Source organism: Canis lupus, chromosome 18 (assembly GCF_011100685.1).
Source record: "Canis lupus familiaris isolate Mischka breed German Shepherd chromosome 18, alternate assembly UU_Cfam_GSD_1.0, whole genome shotgun sequence".
Classification (NCBI taxonomy): domain Eukaryota; kingdom Metazoa; phylum Chordata; class Mammalia; order Carnivora; family Canidae; genus Canis; species Canis lupus.
The window spans coordinates 25,038,058-25,063,066 of record NC_049239.1 but is presented as its reverse complement, the minus strand read 5'-3'; the positions used below and the strand labels follow the sequence as shown (position 1 = coordinate 25,063,066).

Sequence of the window (25,009 nt, the reverse complement as noted above, 5' to 3'; positions counted from 1 at the left end):
TTATAGGAATATGGCAATTATCTGCATAAGTGGTATTGTTACTTATTATTAAAAAAAAAAGGCAATACTAGATTGAGTTAATTCCTGGCATTTGGGAGACTGTTCAAGAACGATGGTGTGTCTGAGATCAGTGTCAAAAGCCCTGGAGTAAGTGATTTCCTATTATTACCTCACTTAAACCTCAAAAATTTGGTAACATTTTAAATCAACATTTGACGAATAAGAAAACTGAGCTGTGTGGTTTTCAGCAACGTAGACAACATTTTTAAGCCTCAGTCTTCACGTGTTATATGGTTATAATAATAATACTTATCACAGATCATGTATTAATTGATTAACATTTCTTTTCATCACTAGCCTGGGAGAAAGGTTGAAGCTGCTAAATCAATAGCTGTTGAATTAAGGAATCAATGAGTGAATAAGAAACTCAAGGGAATGGGATTAATTAGTAACCATTTATTGGACCAGTGCTCATCTGAGGGACAAATTTGTCACTGAAAATATTGTGTTTTCAACGCTGAGAGTCCCTTGCACAATTTCTTTACCGCATCTACTCATGATCAGCCCATCGTGGTGTATCCAGTGCTCTTCTCGTGCCTCTTCTCAAGCAGCACATAGTCAACGTGTAGGTTCTACCATCCGTCATTTGCATCTCAGCACGAAGGAGAAGCCATTGGTTTGTACAGGTTTGTTTATTTATCAGTAATTTCACTTTATGTTGCAACCTGGATTCATGTAAAGAAATACTGTTATTTAAAATTAATTTAGGAGAACATTAATGTGAAAATCATTTAAAAATGACTTTGAATCATTATTGCTAATACTTACTGGAACTCATTCTTTTTTTAAGATTTTATTTATTTATTCATAAGAGACACAGAGAGAGAGAGGCAGAAACACAGGCAAAGGGACAAGCAGGTTCCTCGCAGGGAGCCCGATGTGGGACTTGATCCAGGGACCCCGGGATCATGCCCTGAGCCAAAGGCAGATGCTCAACCACTGAGCCACCCAGACGTCCCAGTGGAACTCTTATTCTAAGGCACAATGTTAAAACATTTTAGGTAGTAGCTCCTTTAATCCTCACAACCTGTAAGGTGGTTACTATAATAGCACAATTTTACAAATAAGGAAGTTGAAGCATATAGAAATTAATTTCAAGTAACCTGATAAATGTATTATAGTCAATTGGCTGAGAATATAAACCTAGAGAGCTTGGTTTTATTGAATGTTATAGTATACGGCCTTCTGCAAAGAGCAGTATTCATCAAGTATAAATATAAGTATGGTTAACAAGAAAACTGCGTCACATCTTCAAGTGTGTAGCTGCCTTTGCTGAATGCTACCATTGCCACCAGCTGGTTGTATCCTTCCAGAGAGAGCCTATACACACAAACACCCAAAATCAAAGTGGTTTATATGAGATACTTAGCTCAGTTTGGAAGCAATAACGTGCATCCTCCCATATCTTGCCAAAAATAAAAGGTCCTGGGGATCTGAATATATTGATTTGGGGTCTTGGGGCTCATGGTACTATATACAATGTGTACTCAACTATGAAAGTAAAGAAGTATTTGGCTCCTCTACTTTACAATTTCTTTTCAAGAACTGTGACAGGTCGGAGATTTTACCATACTTTCAAACTAGCAGTTGGCCAGCTTTATGGATGCTGGCAGAAAACACAAGACTTCTATATTAGAGACAAAGGACTCCATTATCCGTGGCTTCATTTTCATGTCAGTTCCCCTTGTTCCCAATTTGGAAAGGACCAAAGTGAAAGATCCCACAGGAATGGGCAACACAGTAGGTTTGCATCACAGCTAAGAAATATCAAACTAAAGGAACCCAAATTTTTTTTATGATGGGCTGTAAGCAAACTGACCTTTGCTCTGGAAGAGACGCTCTCTTAATCTTACACAGTTATTCTATACACAAAAATGTTCTTGAAATGATAGTCCAGAGCCAAAGAGCAGTTAATGCCTTAGCTTACAAGATAAACACATCATGAAGAGCTATCGCCCAAAACTAAAATGTTGTGGAATTTTGGCATGTCTCTTAAGTTTTCTGAGCCTGCTTCCCTAATCTGTAAAATAATAGCATCAGTCATTTATTTGTCCAAGGATGGGATATAATAATATACTTTATATCCCATTGTGAACTACAAAGTACTCTAAACAAATATCACAGTTGTTATTCCTATCATCCTTGATATCACACAGATAAGCACTTTTCTAAGGTCAGCAAGTACATGACCAGTTGGACAGATATTAACTTTGGCAGTGTGCTAGGACATGTTCACCTGGGGCATAGCACAATTTAAGTCTGAGTGATAGATTTAGGATTATTTGGGGCCCAACCCAGGGAGAGTTACAATAAAATCCAATGAATTACAAGGAAAGATGTTAATTCATGATTAGAAAATAAATCTAACTCCTAAAGGAGAACAGGACATATTTTTCTCCTGATAAATGCCTGTGTATTTTCAGTATTTGATTATGTGGTTTATATCAGTTACAATGATATGAAAAGCAGCTTATCTAGCAGCTTATTAAGCAGATGGATACATAAAGATGACATATAAATAAAAACGGTAGGCTGATTTTATCCTTAAAAATTCCAGATTTTATAAAATTCCTAGAAGCTTTTTAAAAATTAAAACTGACTTTAAAATCTTTAGGTTGTCCCCTCCTTCCACATTCCACAGGAAGCTCTGACAATATTCAAATGTATGAATCATATTTAGAGTACAAGAAATAGGATTAAAATGCAACTGTGCTGAAAAAAAAAAACTATTGTATGAAGAAAAAAACACATTCTTCTATTTATTTAGTTCATAAGGTCATCAAACATAAAGTTAAGTTGTGGAGAACGTGAAGCAAAAAGCAAAAGGGAGTTGTGTGTACGTGTGTATCCATATCAGAGAGAAAAGACTAGAGTAGCTGATTAAAGTAAAATAAAATGGAGCAGTACCATTTTTTTCTATTTCATGTTATTTTATTGGGAAACTCAACACATGTAAAAAATACTGTATGCAATTATAAGTATAGTTTAAGCAATAATAATAAATAACCACTGTATTACCCTTATTCAATTAAAAAATAGAATTTTGCTGGTAAAAATGATGCCTGGATGGATCAGATTTAGTCACTTTCGAAGAGGTAAGCTTCACTCTTGAATATTTTGTTAATCATTTCCTTATCTTTCTGTAATGTTATTATATATCCTGAAAAAATTGTGAATATATTATTATGCACTTCTTAAAAATCTATTATTTGCCTTTATTTTATTTTTACTTTTAACGAATGGGATTATTCTGCACATATTCTTTTGTGACTTATTCCATTTTATAGTATGTTTTTTGAGATTTATCCATGGTCATACTCTCAGATTTTATTATTTTTACCACTGACATCCAATTCACCAATGGCATCCAATGTGTCATTACAAAGTAAATCATTTATGGGGTGCATGGATGGAGCAGTTGGTTAAGCATATCCACTCTTGGTTTGGGCTCAGGTCTCATCTCAGCATCATGAGCTTGAGCCCTGTGTAGGGCTCCACACTCAGCCTGGAATCTGCTCTGGTTTCTCTCTCTCCCTCTCCCTTTGCCCCTCCCCCACCACATGTGTGCTCTTTCTCTCTCAAATAAATTAATTGATTAAGTAATTCATTAGTATATTGTATTGATGATATGCATTTGGGTTGTTGCTTCTTTTGGGGATTTTTCAGTCTTTTTTTAAATTATGAACATTGCCACAGCTTTTATACAGGACTCCTGGATCACATATGCAGTAATCCAGTCTTATGCTTTAACATATGTATATCTATCTAAGAGTGGAATTGTTGGCCCATAATATATGGAAATCCTCATCCTTAATTGGTAGTGCCAGTTTTCCAAAAAGCTTGTACTCAATTTTAACTACCACCAGCAGTGGATACCATTTTCTTTGCTCCATATCCTTGCCCACTTGATTTTTTTTGCTAATTTGTGTGTGTGCATGTGTATGTGTGTACATGCACTTAACATTATAATATCTAATTGAAATTTTTCTGATTACTAATTAAAGATAACACCTTTTCATGATTATGCACCCTGAATATTTCCTATCATGTGCATTTGAATTAATTTTTACCCACTTCCCCATGTAGTTGCTTGAGTTTTTCATATTGATTCAAAGGTGTTCTTTCTATATCCTGGATACTAATCTTTTACTGATAATATATGTTGCAATTCTCTCTTCCCACATCACAGCTTGTCTTTTCCCATTCTTAATTTTTATAAACAGAAATGATTATGTTAACTTAGTCAGATTTCTCAATCCATTTCTTTATTGTCTTCATTCATTTTTTTGTGACTTAAGAAATTCTCCCCATTTCCAAAGTAGAATAATAAAATCTATGTTGCTTTGTAAAAGTTTCCATTTTTGCTTTTCACATTTAGATCTTTAATCAGCCTGGACAGTATCCTTGATTATGTATGAAGCAAGAATCCAATCTTTCCACCTCTCTCCCCCCATCATTTCCTTGTTTTTCTCTTATGACTAACCAATTATCTCTGTATCACTTACTGAAAATTCCATTATTTCAGCTACCAATCTATCCTACCATAATTATCATAAATTAAATTCTGAAAACTGTTTCTGGAATCTGCTTTTTTTCATTGGTCACTTTGTCTATCCCATAGTGCCTAGACCAAAATTTCAGCAGTTCCCTAAAGGTAAGACCCAAAGTTTGACCCATGGTGAGATGCACTATATCAAAAATAACAACTTGAGCTTTTTAATTGATACAGACAGATATCTGGGAAACAGGCATAGAAACAGATTCAAAGGCTCTGGGATAATGACGGAAGTAATGAAGTTGGATCAAGCCACAAGAACTACCTTTACCTAGGAAAATAGTAAACCAAAAGCAATACCATATTCTTAGAGGGATCATTAGACATTAGTGTCACCATAATGGACATGAAAGTTGTAGGAGTGGTAATTCCTATCACATTTCCTATCTAGTCTGTGCAGAAGACAGATGGATCTCAGAGAACAACAGTGGACTTTTGTCAGTTTCACTACAGGGTGACTGCTATTGCAGGTGTTGTACTAATGTGGTTTCAATGATGGAGCAAACTAACACATCCTCTAGTAACTGGCATGTAGCCATTGCTCATAGGAATTGATACAAGGAAATTATTTGACAAAATTCAACAAACAACCATTTATGATAAATAATTTTATAAAAAGCTTCTAGCAAATTAAGATAAGGAAACTTCCTCAATCTGACCAAGAGCATCTATAAAACTACAGCGAACATCATATGTAGTGATGAAAGACAATGTTTCCCCTAAAATCAAAGGAAAAAAACCAATAATACCTTTGACCATTCAGAATAAACTGAAAGTGTTAGCCAGCACAATAATGTATAAGGGAAGGAAATAAAAGACATGTGAACAGGAAAGGGAGGAAATACAACTGCTCCTTAGACTTTATTGCTGATGACATGATTGATTGTCAGTATAGAAAATTATAAGGAAGGAACAAACAAACAACAAAAAAACACTTTCAGAACCAGTAAGTGAGTTAGCAAGGCACGAGATAAAGCCCCCTGCCCCCACCATGCTTCTAGCGTACTAGCAACACACAAGTAGAAACCAAAACTAAACTCACAAAACCTTTTATAATTTCTCCAAAAACAGCAAAATGCCGACTTACAAATCTAACAAAACACATAAAGGAACCATACACTATAAATCACAAAATACCGATGAAAGAAATAATAAAAAATCAAAAAAAGTAAGGACAGATAATGAGTTAATGGGTTAGAAAACTCAATCCAGTAAAGTTGTCAATCTTCTCCAACATAAATATATAAGCTTAAATCAAGGCCTATCAAAATCCTTGCAAGATTTCTTATACACATAAGCAAGCTTATTCTAATATTCATACAGAAAGTTAAAGTAACTAGAATAACTAAAACAAATTTTAGAAAGAAGAATAAATGGGGAAATCACTCTACCAAATGTTAAAACTTGTTATTTAACTACAGTAATCAAGGTACTGTGGTATTGGCAGAGGAAAAGACCTACGGATTAAAAGAACAGAAAAGAGAACTTGATTCAAAATAATTTTTGTGTTTAAATATTAAAATATAAAATTATAAAAATTTCAGAAGAAAATAGAAGAATCCTGTGAATCTCATTGATAGGTGAAGAGTTCTTAGACGTGATACTGAAAATATAATCAAGAGAAGAAAAAAATTAACAAATGAGACTTGATCAAAACTAAAAACATGTAATGCAAAAGGCCCTATGTAACGTGGATTTAAATCAAGCCAGAACCCAGGTAAAATATATGCAAACTATGTATCTAACATAAAAGTTTTATATCTAGAGTATATAAAGAACTCTTCAAACTCAACAGAAGAAAAACAAGCTATCCAATTAGAAAGTAAATAAAAAATATGAACACAATAGGAATGCTGAAGAAGTACAATCTTAATCTCAGTCTTAAAATGTTCAAGCTGTATTGTTCCATTTATATGACATTCTCAAAATGATAAATATATAAAGATGGAGAACATATTAGTGGTTTCCAGGGAACAGGTAGTGTGTGTGTGGTGGGTTTGTGGATATGAATACAAAGACACAGCATGTTGGAATTGTTCTGTGGTGAGGGGATGGCTCTACATATTGATTTTGGTGGCAGTTACACAAATCCATACACTTGATAAAATTGCAAAGAACTTTATATTTCCACAAATAAATACAGATTTAAAAATGGTGAAAATACTATTGTCTACTCAGTAGAAACATGTCATTTCCTGGTTTTAAAATTATACTACAGCTGTGTAAGATGCCACTCTTGGGGGAAAGTGGGTAAAGAGTATATTGCAGTCTCTACTGTTTTGCAACTTCCTTTGAGTCTATACTTCAAAATAAAAGGTTCTTTTAAGCCTATCCTAGTTACCTAAAAAGAATAAAAAGTATTTATTCAGGTATGATTTCTGATTATGAGTAAATGTGCATATGTGTATATTTGTGTATCTCAGGGAAAGCGATCAATATGTAATATTGTCAAAGCTTGTTATCCCTTTGGCTTCCAGAGATTGTTCATACTGTGTGTGTACACTCGGTGTGTGTGCTCACACGGATGTGTTCTTATGTATATGTTCATTTATATACACTTATAATCCAACATCTGGTGTCTAGCAGAAATATATGAAAACTAGCTTCCATTTATTTATGTTTGGAAATTAAGTTAGCCACATTAAAATAAATTATGCCTTTGTCACTGAACTTGATACTCTGTAAAACTTTTAACTCATGAAATGAAATATTGTGATTTAAAAAAAACCCACTAAATCCCTTAAGTACCTCTGTAGGCAGTATGACCATAGGCATTCTGTACCACTCACCAAATCCTGTCCTCCCTTGTCTTTAGATTTTTACAGTATAGTTGAAAAGAAACAAAGCTGTTTAGGCACCTAGAGGGAGTATTTGAATATGGATGATATTTGAGGAGAAAATACTTACTCACCTGCTCCAATATATACACATGGCCGATATGAGGTTTTTGCCAAGAAGGCAAAGGAGGTTAGAGTGAGAGGAATCAGAAAAGGACAGGCAGGAGGCTCCAGAAGAAAGGAGGAAGAGAAAGGGGATGAAGACAGATGGTACTGAAGTGATAAAGTTGTTAACGATGGAAACCCGAGTGTTGCTTCCACCTCATTTTTGGCTGGGTGGGCTGCACAGCTCTGTGGGTCATGACCTGATTTCGGTATCAGACCATTCAAGAAAGGGCTGAAAAATCACGCAAATGTAAACACAGAGAGATTATGCTTAGTAGATACTTTTCTATAACGTTGTGGGAATTCTTTGATAATTTATTTAAACAGATGAGTAAAAAACTGGTAAGTCATCGAGTATCAAGAGAACAATACTACACTGCCTGCCTAAAAATGGGCACCATTCACTGCAGGATTACCGCTTTGCTTAGTATAACATGGGACAGGGACAAACCGAGCACCTAGGAAGAGATCAGAGATCAAGTTGCCTTCTCTCCTTTTCTCCTATAAAGAAGTTGACCTCCTTCTCCATGAAGACAGAATAAATAGTGAAAGCATGTTGGTTTGATGCAGTGCCGATTTATTAGCTTGCCTGCGGCATCTACATGCCTGTGTCTGGCCTGGGTCGTGTAAGTTCTGTATCTGTGTGCAAATACACCCACAAAGAAGCAAATATACAGAGAGTAGTTTTTCCAACTGAAGAAAACATTGCTACCAGTGCAAAACTTCTTCTGAAAATGAAGGTTTGGGATTTCACAGCCTCACTCTCTGCGGGCTTTTCTACTTCAGGTCTAGATGTGCTGCCGAGTGCTGGCACAGAAATACGCTGCAGGCACATACAAAACATTTCTATCAGTTTAGAATTTGGTAGTCGTCTTTATCACAGTGGAAACATGCCACATGGCAAACAGACTGAGTGCTTATACAACAGAATTCTTTCTGACCTTCCCTCTTCCCTTAGTGTAAGATTACGTTCATTTATTTGCTTTTAAAAACCCATGTAATTCTGTTCACTGGAAGTTGGCAAGACATTGCAACCATGCAGAGCATAGAAGATAAGTAAAAGTTTCAGGCCAACTGTTGATGGCTAAATTCATTTTTTTCTTTAGAAAAGAGAGAATCCATTTTTTTCTTTTTGCAGAGAGAACCATACATATTTGTGTATGATTATAATGCAGTCTTTTATTGAAGACTGTTGTGAATAATGCTCAAGAAATATTTTTAAATTTCAGTGCCTGGGCTTTAATCTTTTCCTTGGTTGCAATTTATTCTTGAGAAGTTCAATGTATATATGCATAATTATTTATATTATTATTATATACATAGAGATATATATGTAAATCATAATTGCAACCAGAAGGAAGAATCAACCAATCAATCAATTAACCAGAATCAAGCTTACAGGAAAGAGATGATACACATTTATGCAATTGTGAAGAAAACAGAGGCGAGTTAAATGTGTTTCCTATTTTTCTACCAGCTTGAAAATACTCTTAAAAATGATCTTATTTATTTTCTTTTGGCGGTTAAAGTTTCAATTACTACTTTAAAAAGTCTCTAAGAGCATAGATAGACATTACTAGCCAGTCATTTGTTTATCTATTCATTCCACAAATATTTATTGCTCACATATTGAGGGCTCTCCGAAATCCTGAGTGGAAACACAGACAAGGTCCTCATGAAATACATGGTCTGGTAAATAAAAAATGCAATAGATAAACAAAAGTATATGCAATTATGGCTCAATAACTACTATAGTGTGATAACTGCTTGCAAAAAGCAGAAGCAATTTCGTTGAACTTTGTAACAGCTACTTTCTCTTATTTCAAACCATCCACATTCCCTTACAATTAGAATTTGGCTACTTGGGTAGACTTTTCTATAGATAAATAACATGTTTCCTTATAAATTGAAAACTCAGCCCCTTGATAGTTTTATTATGAATTATAAAATCATAAATTGATGTTTTGTGTTATGAAAAAAATCAAGAATTCTTACTATAACATGTATAACTGTAAGTGCAGAGATCTTCATGCTCCAATGGGACTGAAGGCCTGTTTTCTCTACACTGCTCTTTCTGCTAGCATGGTCTAGTACAAGACAGTAACAAAAAAATCAAATGACTTGCTTGTAAATTCTGGAAGCAGATAGATTTTAAATCTAATTTAACAACTAGGATCCCATTAAGATAGGATATTATTTATTAGTCTTTAGTAAATAAAGCCAGTAACGCGGCATACAAATATTTGAGCTTCAAAAACATATAGTCATTTATTTCCAGCTCAACACATTGCAAGCTAGTTTCATTGAGTGCCCACAATTAAATTTTCTCTGCTTAAGCAAATTAATCTACTAAGATCATACGAAATGTGTATAGGCTGTAGATATCAAATGGTAGCTCTGAAAATTTGTGTGGGCTTTTTCAGATTTTATTGGTATATGCAATATAACAAAGTATCGCTGCATTATTTCCACATCCTTCTGTCCAAGGCATGTTGTATATTATTTTGGCAAATTCAACTTATCGATTAACTTCATTTTAGGAATTATTTTTCAATAATGGTGCCAAAACTATAATAATACCGGGTTTCTAGGTATATGCCATTCTGGATTCCTTTAGCGTATATTGCCACAAAATTTTGATTAACTCTGACCAATTATATCTACTTAAGTAGAACCCTGTGCCTATATTTCATTAAATAAATGTATTTTTTAAATGCAAATCTAATCCAATTGAACAATATACTTCCCTTTCAACAGTATGAAGAAGAATTACTTGATAGCTGCTCTTAATGTCTTTAGAAGGTTTTACTGATAGCTGAATGATGTGTGAAGAAATTGAAGTCTAGAAATAGTAACAACCCAACCCGCATCTACTTAGTAGCTGACCAGTACTACCACTGGGACATAGTCAATTCCTGGATTCTAGCTCACTGTAGTTCTATAAACCCTGCTACAAAAGATTAGAAATAATCATACTTAAGAATGATACCTTTTATGATCCACTATATTTTCCTTCCTTCATAGTCCAATCACAAATATCACATATACAATACAAGAATATGGGAAGTTATTTTGATTTTAAGATAATTTTCTATTTTCTTATGAAACTGTGCAGTTTTGTTTCTTAAAAGAAATTATTTTATTTATGAATTCTTGCAGAAGGAAATGGATGTGATTGTTTTCTTGCTGCCAGAGTGGCCCATCAAAACATTTGTGTTCCAAATGGAACATATTATATATTCAAAAATTCAAGTTAAAGTCTCAAATAAAGGTTAATTATTTTTATGCCATCCCTTGTGTAAGAAGGGAGTATTTTGCTTAGAACACATATTTAATTTTCTATGAATAATTTAGGTACATAAGTCTTGTAGGAATTGGAAAGCTAACTTATTTGTTCATTGTTTGCGTAAAAATATTCTAAGTGCTCCCCAAATAAATTAGAATTCATTTTGTTTTTTCTAGTAATTGAGTTTGAGATTTGGAATCTCTGTTTATTTTACTTTCTAAAAGGAAGTATGTTCATTATTGATTTGGTATGGAGTAGTTGTTTTGTTTTGTTTTTACGTTATGAGCTTATGTAAGTTTAAGTTTTTAAAATTCAATTTGATTAATAGTAAACTCTTAAAATGTCTCTGCATAATAAATCCATTTTTTCAACATTACAGAAAAAGTAAAGGAAAAAAAAATCCTTACAGGAAACTGGCCTCAAATACACTGTGGATCTTCTGTTTAACAAAGAAAGAAGTCATAAAAAGATATAGCAAAAGGACATCAGGAAGAAAAAGTCAATATTTTCTGTGTAAAACCTGAAAGAATATTTATTATCCCAAGATACTTTAGTTTCTTTTCCAAAGTCAGAGGTATGATTATAAGAGTATTCATGTGGGCTTCTCATTTTTTTAGTGTTAGATCATTCTTAAAATTTTTGTTGATTATTACTTTTTTCAATTAACTTTGAAAAAGAAAGTATCTTACCACCTACATTTTATTCAAGTATGTATTATTAAATGTATTAAATTACATTTTTATATATTAATCATATTATTTTTGCAGCTAATAAAATGTAAATGACTTTTGAATAGTGTTCATCTTATTCTTTTAGAGGCTTTTAGCACTTATGAAAGTGGCAAGTACAACATAGGTAATCAATTTACTAATTGCTTGGGTTTTAAAAAATCTTCTGAATAAAGTCTTCAGAGAAGTTTTAGGTTTACAACAAAATTGAGAGGAAGGTACAGAGGTTTCCCCTATACTCCTACTATCAACATCACTCACACTCACAGAATTATACACTTTTTTACCAGGAAGAAGCCTATATGGACACCTCATAATCCCATAAACCCCAAGTCAATAGTTTACCCACAGGCTCACTGTTAGTATTGTACATTCTATGGGTTTGGGTATATGTATAAGTGTTTACACTGCCATCATCTCACATGGTTTCAGTGCCCTAAACATCACCTTTGCTTGGCCTATTCATCTCTCCCCACCCCTCCCAATCCTGGCCGCCGGTGATCTCTTTATTGTCTTCCTGGTTTTGTCTTTTCCAGAATGTCATATAACTGAAATCATATGATATGTAGACTTTTCAGAGTGACTTATTTCACTTGGTAAAAATTCGGTATGCATTTCGGTTTCCCCCATGTCTTCATAGTTTGATAACTCTATTCTTTTGAATGCTGAAGAACATTACATTATCTTTATATACTGCAGTTTGTTTATCCATTAATCTATTGAAGGACATTCTGGTTACTTCCAAGTTTGGACAATTATGAATAAAGCCACTATAAAAATCTATTATGCCAGGTTTTGTGTGGACATAGTTTTCAACTCTGTCCAGTAAATACCAAGTGTGATTGTTAGATTTTATGGCAAGGGACTGCATGCAGTCCTTTATCAGATGTGTGCTTTGCAAATATTTTTTCCAGTCTCTGGCTTGTTTTCTAATTCTCTTCATATTGTATTTCACAGAGCAGACTGTTTTTTTAAATTGTAATGAAGTCCAGTTTATCAATTACTTCTTTTATGGATCATGTCTTTGATTTTGTATGTAAAATCACATCACCACAGTTTCTCTCCCATGTTATTTTCTAGGATTTTATAGTTTTGCATTGTAATTTAAGCCTATGATCCATTTTGTGCTAATTTGTGTGAAGGGTGTAAGCTTTCCATTTAGATTCATTTCTTTAACAACTGGACATTTAGTTGTTCTAGAACCATTTGTTTAAAGATATTATCTTTACTCCATTACTGCTTTTCCTCCTTTGTCAAAGATCAGTTGACTATATTTATGGGAATCTATTTCTTTTTTTTTAAGGATTTTATTCATTTATTCATGAGAGATACAGAGAGAGAGGCAGAGACACAGGCAGAGGGAGAAGCAGGCCCCATGCAGGGAGCCCGATGGGAGACTTGATCCCAGAACTCTGGGATCACATCCTAAGCCAAAAGCAGACGCTCAACCACTGAGCCACCCAGGCATTCCTATGGGAATCTATTTCTCAGCTCTTTATTCTGTTCTATTGGTTAACTCACCTATTCTCTTAGCAAAACCATACTCTTTTAAATACTATGTAACTTTATAGTAAATCTTGTAGTCAAGCAGTGTCAGTCCTCCAATTTTGTTCTTCTCTTCAATACTATGTTGGTTATGCTGGCCTTTTGCCTCTCCACATGAGGTTTAGAATCAATTTGTTGATATTCATAAAATAATTTGGGATTTAGATTGGGATGGCACTGAATCTATAGATCGAGTTGGTGAGAACTGAAATTTTGACAATATTGAGTCTTCTGATCCTAGAACATGGAACATCACTTTATTTATTTCTTCTTTGATTCTGTTATTCAGAGCTTCATGGTATTCCTAATATAAATCTTACACATATTATGTTATATTTCCACTTAAATATTACATTTTTTATGCTAATGCAAATGGTACAGTGGTTTTAATTTCCATTTGTTCATTGTTGGTATAGAGGGAAACAAGTGACTTTGGCAAATTAACCTTCTATTTTCCAAACTTGCTATAATAATTCATTAGTTCCAAGAGGCTCTTTGTTGATTCCTTTGGATTTTTTACATAGACAATCATGTCATATATGAATGGTTTTTTGCTTTCTTCTCCTAATCTGTATACTTTTTCTTTTCTTGCTTTATTCTTTTAGCAAAGACTTTCAGGATAATGTTAAAAAAGAGTGGCAAAAGAGGATAACCTTGCTTCATATCTGACCTTACTGGTAAGATTTGAGTCTCTCACCGTTAAGTATAATATCAGCTACAGGTATTTTGTAAATAGTCTTTATCTGGTTGAAAGTTTCTCTCTATTTCTACTTTACTGAGAATTTTGATCATGAATATGTGTTGGATTTTATCCTACTGCAAGTATATAGTTTTGTTGAACAAATAAAAGCAAGTAGTAAGTTGCAGGAAAAATTACATTAAAAAGGAAATTTTTTCAAAAAAATGTGCTAAACAACAGCTATTACCACACCAGAACGCTTGAAATTTAGGAAAAAACTTCTGAACTTATAACAGAATGAGTAGAGGATGTAGATGAGTAATAGTAGAAAGTTGAGGGGGTCTTTTGATGCAGAGATGGGAATGGAGATACCAAGAGCATTGAGGAATATACGCCAAGCCTTCTTCAGAAGAAAGACCTACTCTTCAGGTGAAAGGACTCTGCCATAGCATAATTCTGAATTCTTATTTCAACAAGAGGAAGATAATTCCTTCCCACTCCCAGCTCTTCTATTCCTTTCTCTCACTTAAGTGAAAAAATCAAGCACACATTAAACAGAAATGAAAGTTCTAAGGAAAGGGATGTATAATCTGCTGTACTACGGAAGAGATTGGGAGGAAGGAAGAAAAATGCTGTCATAGTCTTCAGATAGAGACATTAAGAGACTGAAGTTTAACCATAAGATTATGGAACGCTCACCTTCTCCCACATATTGCCATCAAGACCCCAGTATAATAATAGTAGATGTAGGTAAAGAGCTATAAGACACAGACTCTGAATGAGGAAGCCTAAGATCAAGAGAGAAGACAAAAATAAGGTTACTGGGAGAATGTGAAGCCTACACTACCTACAGCTCCATGAAACATTAAATATATCCCAGCTTCCAGTCAGATTAAATCATCTGTCTATATCATCATGATATAAATCATCACATTATAAGCCCGTTACTTCAATTCCTGTTACCTGAAAAATCCTATGTAGCTTTCAACAAATATAAACAAAACATACCAAAAGCCAAGAAAGAATATAGTCTGAAGAGAAAAAGAAATCATTACAACCAGATTCAAATGTGACACAGATGTTGAATTTATCAGAAAGGAATTTGAACTAACTGTAATTAATCTATTATGGCTCTAATGGGATGAATAGACACACTGTAAGTGCATATGGGTCATGCAAGCAGAGAGATGGAAACCATAAAAGAATCAAAAGGAACTTCCGAAATAAAAAATGCAAGAACAGAAATAAAGAATGCTTTTGATGGGCTCATCAGTAAATGTGCCACAAGTGGAATTCAACGAACTTGAAGAAAGGTCAACAGAAACCTTCCAAACTGAAATGCAAGGAGAAAAAGTATGAAAAAAAAAACCCACCCCAAAACCCAGAGATCTCATTGGAGATCTGTGGGAAAGTTTCAAAAGGTATAATATGTATGTAATTAGAATACCAGAAGGAAAAGGAAAAGAGAACAGAGCAAAAGAAATACTAAAAAGAAATAACGGCCAAGAATTTTACAAAATTATAACAAGTACCAAACCACAAATTCACAAACCAGCTTGGAGAACATGCAGGAAGGATACATATAAAAAAACTTCATAACTTTTCCATGTTATATTTAAAATGAGGAATGAAATGACAAAAAAGAAATGTTGAAGCAAGTCAAAGGAATCAAAATATTTTATCTATAGAGGAACTATAATATGAACTACATTGGAATCTTACCAGAAACTATGTAATCAAGAAGAAAGTGGAGTACAATATTTAAAGTTTTGGGAAAGCTTTACCTAGAATTCTATAGTCTGGTAAATGATCCTTCAAGATTGAAAGATAATAAAGAAATTAGTACTGAAAGAATTTATTTCTAGCAGACCCTGCACCTACAAGAAATACTAAAAGAAATTCCTAGGCAGAAGAAAAACAATATAGGTTAGAAATTTGGATTTATACAAAAGGAAAGACTGCTAGAGAAGGAATAAATAAAGATAAAATAAATTTAAAACAACTTCACTATTGTTAATTGATCTAAAAATAACTATTAAGGGGCCCACTCTGGGTTTCAGCTGAGGTCGTGACCTCAGGGTCATGAGACAGAGCTTGGCCTTGGGCTCTGTGCTCCGGGGAGAGTTTGCTTGAGTTTCTCTTCCTCTTCCTGACTCTGTGTCCCTCCTTTACTTGTGCATGCTTGTGTACTCTCTCTCAAATAAATGAATGAATGAATGAATGAATGAATAAATAAATAAATAAATAAATAAATAAAATAACTGTTCAAAGCAGTACTAGTAATAAATGTGCTGGGTGGCTATGCATACATGTAAATGAAATGAATGACAGCAGTGTCGCAAAAGATGAGAGGAAGGAATTGAGTCCTCTGTTGTATGGTACGTGTACTGCACATGAAATCATATAATGCTCTTTGAAGTTGAACCTAGATCCATGTAAAATGTATGTGGTAAACTCTAGAGCAACCACTAGAAAAAATTTTCAAGTATCAAAATACTAAGAGGGGACACAAAATAGAATCATATAAAGTGCTCAAATGATACTAGATAAGGCAAAAAGGAGGGAAAAAAACCCAGAGGAAAATGCAATGAACAATAATGGTACATATTAATCCAATTATGTCAATAATTATTTTAATGTGAATGATCTAAATACACCAATTAAAACATAAAGATTTTCAGATTAAGAAAAACAGGACCCAGGGATCCCTGGGTGGCTCAGCGGTTTGGCGCCTGCCTTCGGCCCAGGGCCTGATCCTGGAGTCCCGGGATAGAGTCCTGCATCGGGCTCCCTGCATGGAGCCTGCTTCTCCCTCTGCCTGTGTCTCTGCCTCTCTCTCTGTCTCTATCATAAAAAACACACAAACAAAAACAAAAACAAAAACAGGACCCAACCCCAATATCTACAATAAGTGAATTTTAAATATAAACACAGACAGGTTAAAAGCTAAGATGGGTTGGGACGCCTGGGTGGCTCAGTGGTTGAGTGTCTGCCTTTGGCTCAGGTCGTGATCCTGGGGTCCTGGGATCGAGTCCCACATCAGGCTCCCTGCATAGAGCCTACTTCTCCCTCTGGCTGTGTCTCTGCCTCTCTTTGTGTATGTCTCTCATGAATAAATAAATACATCTTTTTTTAAAAAAGCTAAGATGGGGAAAGGTATACAATGCTGACACAAAATCAAAACAAAGCTGGAATATCTATATTAATTTCAGACAAAATGTAATTCAAAATAAGAAAGGCAATCAAATATGATGAGTAGCATTGCATATTGATAATGTGGACAATTCTTCAAGAAGACATAAGAAATCTAAATATGTATATACCTAAAAAAGAGTGTCAAAATAGCTACATCAAAAATGAATAAGCTCATATCATACTATAGGCTTAAAAGCCCAGCCCACTAAATGACACAGAAAGATGAATAATATTCTGAGAAATAGTTGACTTGAAAGACTAAAAAATTTAGGCTATATGTTTTATTCAAAACATGGATACAATGGAAATTTAATATACATTATAAGGAAAAGATGATCCAGCACATATGCATAAAAGCTGTTCTCTTATAATATTATCTGACTTTGCTTTCTGAACCTTGGAATCACCACAATGAAGAGGATCTAAAAATATAGTAACAAAGAATTGTCATTTTTCCCATATTATCATGAATAATTATAAAACAAAATAAGTATCATTTCTTCTGAATAATTTTAGAGACAAATTTAATTAACTAACCAACCCACCCAAGTTGGATTTTATTTTTTTATTTTTATTTTTAAAATTTTTTATTTATTTATGATAGTCACACAGAGAGAGGCAGAGACATAGGCAGAGGGAGAAGCAGGCTCCATGCTGGGAGCCTGACGTGGGATTCGATCCCGGGTTTCCAGGATCGCGCCCTGGTCCAAAGGCAGGCGCCAAACTGCTGCGCCACCCAGGGATCCCAAGTTGGATTTTAAAAAATAACTTAAATGCCTATTGTTTTGAATAACATGGTAATTTTGTTACATTGAGATTAACATCTGGTCAATTTGTTAGAGACAGTCACACATAATGTCAAAATGATGCAAGTAAACATTCTCTTCTTCCGGTACTAAATGTTATGTCTATCTGTAACCAAGGTAAAAGGCGAAAAGAACTTTCTAATACAACTAAGAAAAAAATACACACACACACACACACAACTAACTTATCATAAGCATATTATAAACTAAAGCCTGGGCAGCTCTGGTGGTGCAGTGGTTTAGTGATGCCTGCAGCCTGGGGTGTGATCCTGGAGAGCTGGGATCGAGTCCCATGTCGGGCTCCCTGAATGGAGTCTGCTTCTCCCTCTGCCTGGGTCTCTGCCTCTCTCTCTGTGTGTGTGTGTGTGTGTGTGTCTCTCATGAATAAATAAATAAAATCTTTTAAAAAAACCAAACACCTAGCGAGGAATACTAAGCAATGAACAAAAATAAAGGGTAAGCTCACTTGAGGACAAATGCCAGTATCAACAAAATATCAGGCTATTTTAAGCCTTGAACAAGCTGCAATGTATACTGGGTAAATTTGAAAATTTCTTTATTAAAGAAATATAATATCTTTGATTTGCTTTAAGAAATTAAATGTGCATTAAAATAAATAAGTAATGAAACATTATAAAAATAACCAGATGGAGAGGGGGGAGGGGCAGAGCAAAAATAAAAAATAAAACCAACAAAATAAAATCAAACAAATCTAGCTTCTAGAAAAGAAAAAGAATACATTTTTGAAACTTACAATTCAACAGAACAACAGAATCAATCCAATGAAAACAGCATATTTAAATTGGAGCTCAGATGTTAAGATCTAAGTCCAAAAGGTGCAGAAAGAAAAGTAAAACAGATGAAGGAAGATAAGGGATATGGAGCGTTTCCAACATACATCTAAACAAAAAAGAATAGAACAAAATGAAGGTGAAACAAAATTTGAGAAAAAATGCTTGAAATTTTCAAGAATGGATAAAAACCTCCACAAATGTAAAGATAAAGAAAATATAACATATACCAACTGGTATGAATAAAAAATATCCACTGGTACAGTGTGGGTAAGCAGGAGGTAACCAAAGGTATTGGGAGGATCTTAATAATGGGTCAAAATAAAAAGAGATCACCTACAAAGAAACCATGAAAAAATAATAGCCACTTCTCAAAATAAAAATGGAAGTGAAAAAAATGAATACCTTCAAAAGTTTCAGAAAAATAGAGGTAACTATCAAACTGAAATTATATGCACAGCTGAACTAAAAGAATGAGGGAGAAATATAGCTTAAGGGGAAGAAGCTTACCACTAACCATCTGTCATAAAGAAGTTTTCAAAAGATATGAAGTAGGAAGAGGAAAAATAACTCCACCACGAAGAAAGGAAGCATTGCAAAATGAAATAATGCACAAAGAATTGTGTGGGTTTTTTTTTTAATTATTTATTGATTGATGAGAGAGAGAGAGAGAGAGAGGCAGAGACACAGGCAGAGGGAGAAGCAGGCTCCATACAGGGAGACAGATGCGGGACTCGATCCCAGGTCTCCAGGATCACACCCTGAGCCGAAGGCAGACGCTAAACTGCTGAATCACCCAGGGATCCCCAAGAATTGTTAAACAAGTGCACAAATCCTCAAAATAACGTTTGCATAAAATAATGCTATTATAAAACATGAATAAATTCATAATGATGTTTTAATTTAGAATCACTTTTGTAAAAAAGTGTTACCCATGGAAGAGTCTGCATTGTGTGAAAAAAAGTCTTGGTTCTTAGTTTGCCCACTAATGGAACCCACCAAACAATTAGGTGATGATCTGCACTAGAATAAAGACAGAAAGAAAGCAGCAAGCACAGAGCAGGCTGTTAAGGACAGTAAACTCTCAAGGTGGGAGAGCACGTAGGACCAGAGGGGCCTAAGGCCACAGGAGTCCTTTCCTTTTGCGTCTGCAGGGTCTTGGGTCACGGACAGGGAGGTCTCTAGTGGAGACTGCTTCCAGTCATTTGGGGAGCTACTTCCACAGTTTGGGGCTGGGGGGGATTTGACCCCACAAGGTTTGTACCAGAACTGTCATGGCAACCTCTCTCCATGGAGGGGAGTGGGGCTGCAACCACAATGTGGACTCATTATGATGAGTCTACGGGCTACCCTGGGGCAGAGGTGGAATAGGTGAGCACGTGCTCTGCACCTCTGGCTCTTGGTCTTTTAGTCCCAGGGTTCTGGAAGCCACGAGGTCAGGCTGTGCTCTTGGCCTCTAGTATATAACCTATTTATCACCTTCTGTGCCTCTAGCTCTGGTCTCTATCAGTCCCCTTCAAGGACTTGGGACTTTGCTTATGGGCATTCCTTTTACTGCTCATATCTAGCTTCTACCTAACAAAAGAACACAACTAGAGTACTATACAGTACTAACAGTAAAGGGATCAAAGTTGAATTTCCTAAGGTCCAATGTATATTAGCTAAATTTGAAAATTTTTTTCCCCTGGTGTTTTCCAGTGGTAACTAAGCTAATAATTTCATATTCATTAATTAATTGAATAAGTATACTAGATGTTCAAAAATAAACTTTAGACACTGAAATTATATGTGTAATTCTCAAATCAGTATATGAAATGAAAAGAATAAGGATGCCTGGGTGGCTCAGCAGTTGGGCAGCTGCCTTTGGCTCAGGTCATGATCCCTGGATCCGGGACGAGTTTCGCATCAAGTTCCCTGCATGGAGCCTGCTTCTCCCTCTGCTTGTGTCTCTGCCTCTCTCTCAGTCTGTATCTCTAATGAATAAATAAATAAATCTTAAAAAAGAAAAGAAAAGAATAAAACTCAAGGTTAATAATAACAAAAATTAATCAACTCGTAAAATTAAAAAAGATAATGAAACAGCATAAAAATATGAAAGGTCTAAAAATCACAATAACTACAAATGTAAAAAAATGTGTCATGTAAAGACAGAGATTATCAGGTTAGATTATAAAAGGAATAAAGAAAACAAGGAAAAAATAAACATTCATCTCTGTTTCTTCTAAGAGATATATCCATGAATAGCTGGGGAAAAGTTGGAAGCAATAAAGTAGGAAAAGAAAAAAAAAAAAAAAAACACCAGAAAATAGTAGCCAAAAGAAACTGTAATAGCTATATATTACTCTCAGACAAAACAGATTTTAGAATGCAAAACAGGTTTATTAGAAATAGCTCGATATAATAATTTTTTAATGTTGAATTCACCAGAAATATGTGGCAGCTCCTAACTGTATTCACCTAATAAAATATTTAAAGCAAAATTTATAAGACTACAGGGAAAGCAGACAAATCTACTATTATTATGAGGTATTTCAACACTTTCTGTTATGAATAGGGGACGTAAAGACAGAGACTAGTATGTGGTTGGAAGATTTGAGCAGAATCCTGCCTTGACTCCCAGATTTCCTCAGAATGAAAACAAATCCTTGTCATGGAGCACACCATGCTTGGACTCTCCCCCTACTACCTCTCTGACCTCATCCTCCTTGGCTCCCTTTCTCATTCAGATCGCCCCTGCTCCGCTCTTGGCCTCCTGCCTCTCCATGAATCTGAGAAAAGCTTCCATGCTGGTGGGCCCTCTGTGAAGAACAATTCTCTCCACCTTGTTTCCTTTCTCCACTCAGACATCACCTTCTCGATGACCGGCCTCCTTAAAATGCAAGGAACTCTCAGCTCTCTTTACTCTAGATACCCCTTACTCTGGCTTTTTTTTTTTTTCCTTTAGCACTTACTTCATTCTAGCATACGATTTCATGTTCCTTTTTTTTTCCTGCTTATTAATGGTCTTCCTCTCCACTCCCTGCTGCTTGAATCTAAGCTATATAAGGGAAGCCCTCAGTGTTCGCTTCCGGCATATATAGGAAGCACTTACTTAGACTAGTGCATGGCACATAAAATGTATTCAGTAAATATTTGTTGATTGAATGGAAGGACCAGAAATTGGACTGTGATGCCAAGGTTGAGTCCAGTAAAAAGAGTACAAAAATCAAGGCAAAAATTTTCCCCACAGGAATTCAATTTTGAGAAATGACAAGCAGGAAAAAATGCTGGAAATCAGTTAGTAAAGCTGAAAACATGCCAATGTGAGCCATGTGTTGTGTGGTCATCTGCTGCTCAGTTGTTGGGCTAAGACTCCTTAAATGCTCCCTAATTAGGAATAATACCAAAAAAATGGAATAATACCAAAAGAATCTAGGGTACCTGAAGACTTCTGGATGCAATTAGTTCAGTTTTGAATGCATACTCCAGACCTTGCAGAGAGGAACACATCACAAGGGTCTCATCTCTAGGAATGTACCAACCAACTGTAAGAGAAATCTTCACAAGAAAAAAAATATATATATATGTAAATCAAAATAAGTAAAGATTTCTCTAAATATGTTTAAAAGTATTTTTTAATAAAAGCATAACTTTATACTGAAAAACAAGGCATATCAAATGTTGTCAAATACCAGGTATGTATCTATCACAAATTTTAATAAAATGTTACAGTCTACAAACACAAAAAGGATTCAAATATTTCTTTTGAGAGAAAATAGTCTGCTAAAACATGGGACTCCAAACTAGAATCTATCAATTATTTTTCAATGCTGATAATTCCTTAATATGTGGCTCTAATTTAATTGCTATGATGAAGTATCTATAAGCTTTAGTGAATCTTTACTCTCCTACATTTCTTTTTTTTTTTTTCATTTCTTTCCTTTTCTAGACTCATCCATTCTTCCAAAAGCATGTCAATAGTTCAGCACCCCGCTCCACCACATAACTGGGAAATGTAGATAAATAAGTTAATTGCTTAGGATCTGTAGCACCCAGTGCTAACATCCTTCTAACATTAAAATTGTGATGAAAAGACCAAGTGAAGAAAATCTGAATAGAGAATGTTTTGACTGGTTTTGGCCACCATACAAGATTTACTATGAGAGAGTCTCCAGGGATCCCAGGACAGTTGTCTGTACAGAAGATTTCATAATTCTGGTAATTTTTTCAAGCTCATTTGACAAGCTTGGCTTTAAAACATATTTGCAGAATTAGACAGTAATCACAACTGGCAAAGTGCCTAGTTTCAAAAGCACATTCCTTTTATCTATTTTTTTAAAGCTTTCTCTGTCATTAATTTTTATAGCTGAAATTTTCTCTATCTGGAAAAATGGAGATATTTATGCCTTATTTTAGAACCCATGTGAATATGATCTTTTTCTTGGGTTTTTACCCCTAGCGTGTTGCGTTTATAGCGCTGTGCTAGTTTCTGTCATTCTAGAAGATACTATTTTATTACTTAATGTTTATTGTTCTGTTTCTACACAAAGAGACACATTCATGATGGCAAATAGAAAAAAAAACAGATTAACATTTTAAGTGCATTTTTTATGTAACATACTTTAAAAAGTTGCATAAAGGTGAATGAAGTATGTACTAGTTTTGATTCATCATTATTAAAGTATATATTTCTAAATCTAAAATAACACAAAAGGGTACAGTTTCTACAACAGTTTACAATTCCCTCATTTTAGATGAATGTATGAAAAGCATTTAAATTATTTCCTAAAATCAAAAACATCATCAGTTATAGCTGCCATTACTGTATGTGCCACCAAGATATCCAAAAATGCTGCCAATTATTACAAAACACATGAACTATTAGACAAATGGATATGTTGATGTAAAAATGTAAAAATACAATATATTTTAAAGTGATTTTTAAGTGTATGGTTATCATACATATTTTGATACGCCCCGTTTTATGTGGCAGGTTTACCACTCTTTCAATGTGGAGGTGGTTGCACGAAATTCGGTAAATATTGATAGAAATTGCATATTGTTGTAAGATACAGATGTTTTAACAGTAATTATAATGAATAAAACATTTCCTCTTCATAGTATTGGGCAGTAAGTTGAAGTTATTTTGAAGATAATGATTCTTTAAAAGAAAAAAAAGTGGTATTTTTTTGTTTCTTAAACTTCAGTATTTTGATTTTTTTTTAAAAGATTTTATTTACTTATTCATGAGAGGCACAGAGAGACGCAGAGACACAGGCAGAGGGAGAAGCAGGCTCCATGCAGGGAGCCCGACCTGGGCCTGGATCCCGGGACCGGGGTCACGCCCTGGGCCCAAGGCTGTGCTGAACCGCTGAGTCCTGCGTGCTGCCCTAAGATAATGATTCTTAAAAGAGACACATATTTGTCATGAATTTAATGACACAGTTCTTCTCTGCTAGAGATAAATTTGTTAGAAAATCAGATACAAACATTCGTGGAGGACCTCCTGCTCGTAGCCGGGATAGGAGGGCTTCGGTGGGACTTCCTCTAGCAGACCTCAGGTACCATCTTCGGGGGACACAGAAAAATAATACATGATCACCTGGAAGCACTAGAGATTCGCCAAAAGCAGGCAGAAGGTATCGAGTAGTCACCATCTGGAGGATGGAAATGTCACTGGATGACTGTCCCCTTTTTCTTTTAAGAACATTCCCTAAAAAAAATAAAAAAAAAAAAAAGAACATTCCCTTAACTGGGCTCCGGTCTGTGACACGTGAGGTCACAAGAGCCCAGAGAGCTTAGAGCCTGATGGGCCACAGGGATGTGTTGAGGCATCGCAGCAAGCGGAGAGGAGGCAGGAAAGACGAGAAAGGAGAGGTTCCTGTTTTAAACGCCTCCAAGTCTGCTCACGAGCTCTGCTTGAACCCCTGGCCAGCCCGAGTCACGCGTGGACATGGGGGCACTAGCAGCCCGCAAGCCTAGAAGCATTGAACTTCCAGATTTCTGAGTCTGCTCGCCCCAGGAAGGGAGTTTTGAGTTTGAGTTCAGCCACTTAATGGAGTACTAGCACAAAGAAAAAGCAATCATCTTTTTTAAGACTATCACCCAAAGCAGAATCTCTACAATTTTTTCCTTCCCAATACCCAGGACACGACCAAAAATTTGACCCGTATTCAAGAAACTGCAACCAATCTGAGATGATCCAGATGCAAAAAGTAGTAGACAAGAATCGTGAAGCAGCTGTTATAATTACGTTCATGGACACAAAGGAAAATATGCTTGTAACTAAAAAAAAAGAAATCTTACAAGGGAAATTAAAATGATCAGAAAGAACCAAATGGAAATTTTAGAGTGAAAAATACCAAATGAAATCTTTTATGTCATGTCCTCACGTGATCAGTACTTCAAAAAGGTGTTGGGTGAGGGGGACATTGTCACTAAAG

The 25,009-nt window shown here is 35.0% G+C and overlaps 1 long non-coding RNA gene across 1 annotated transcript in view; it reads right to left on the bottom strand.

Moving 5' to 3' along the window:
- Positions 1–464: 464 nt before the first annotated feature.
- Positions 465–25,009, bottom strand: part of LOC119864108 — a 64,707-nt gene continuing 40,162 nt past the window's right edge. Inside the window, exons 3-5 of the long non-coding RNA XR_005372926.1 lie at positions 24,057–24,279; positions 22,008–22,124; positions 465–725 (exon numbers count right to left, since the gene is read on the bottom strand). This is a non-coding gene — a long non-coding RNA (uncharacterized LOC119864108). The remainder of the gene's footprint in view (positions 726–22,007; positions 22,125–24,056; positions 24,280–25,009) is intronic.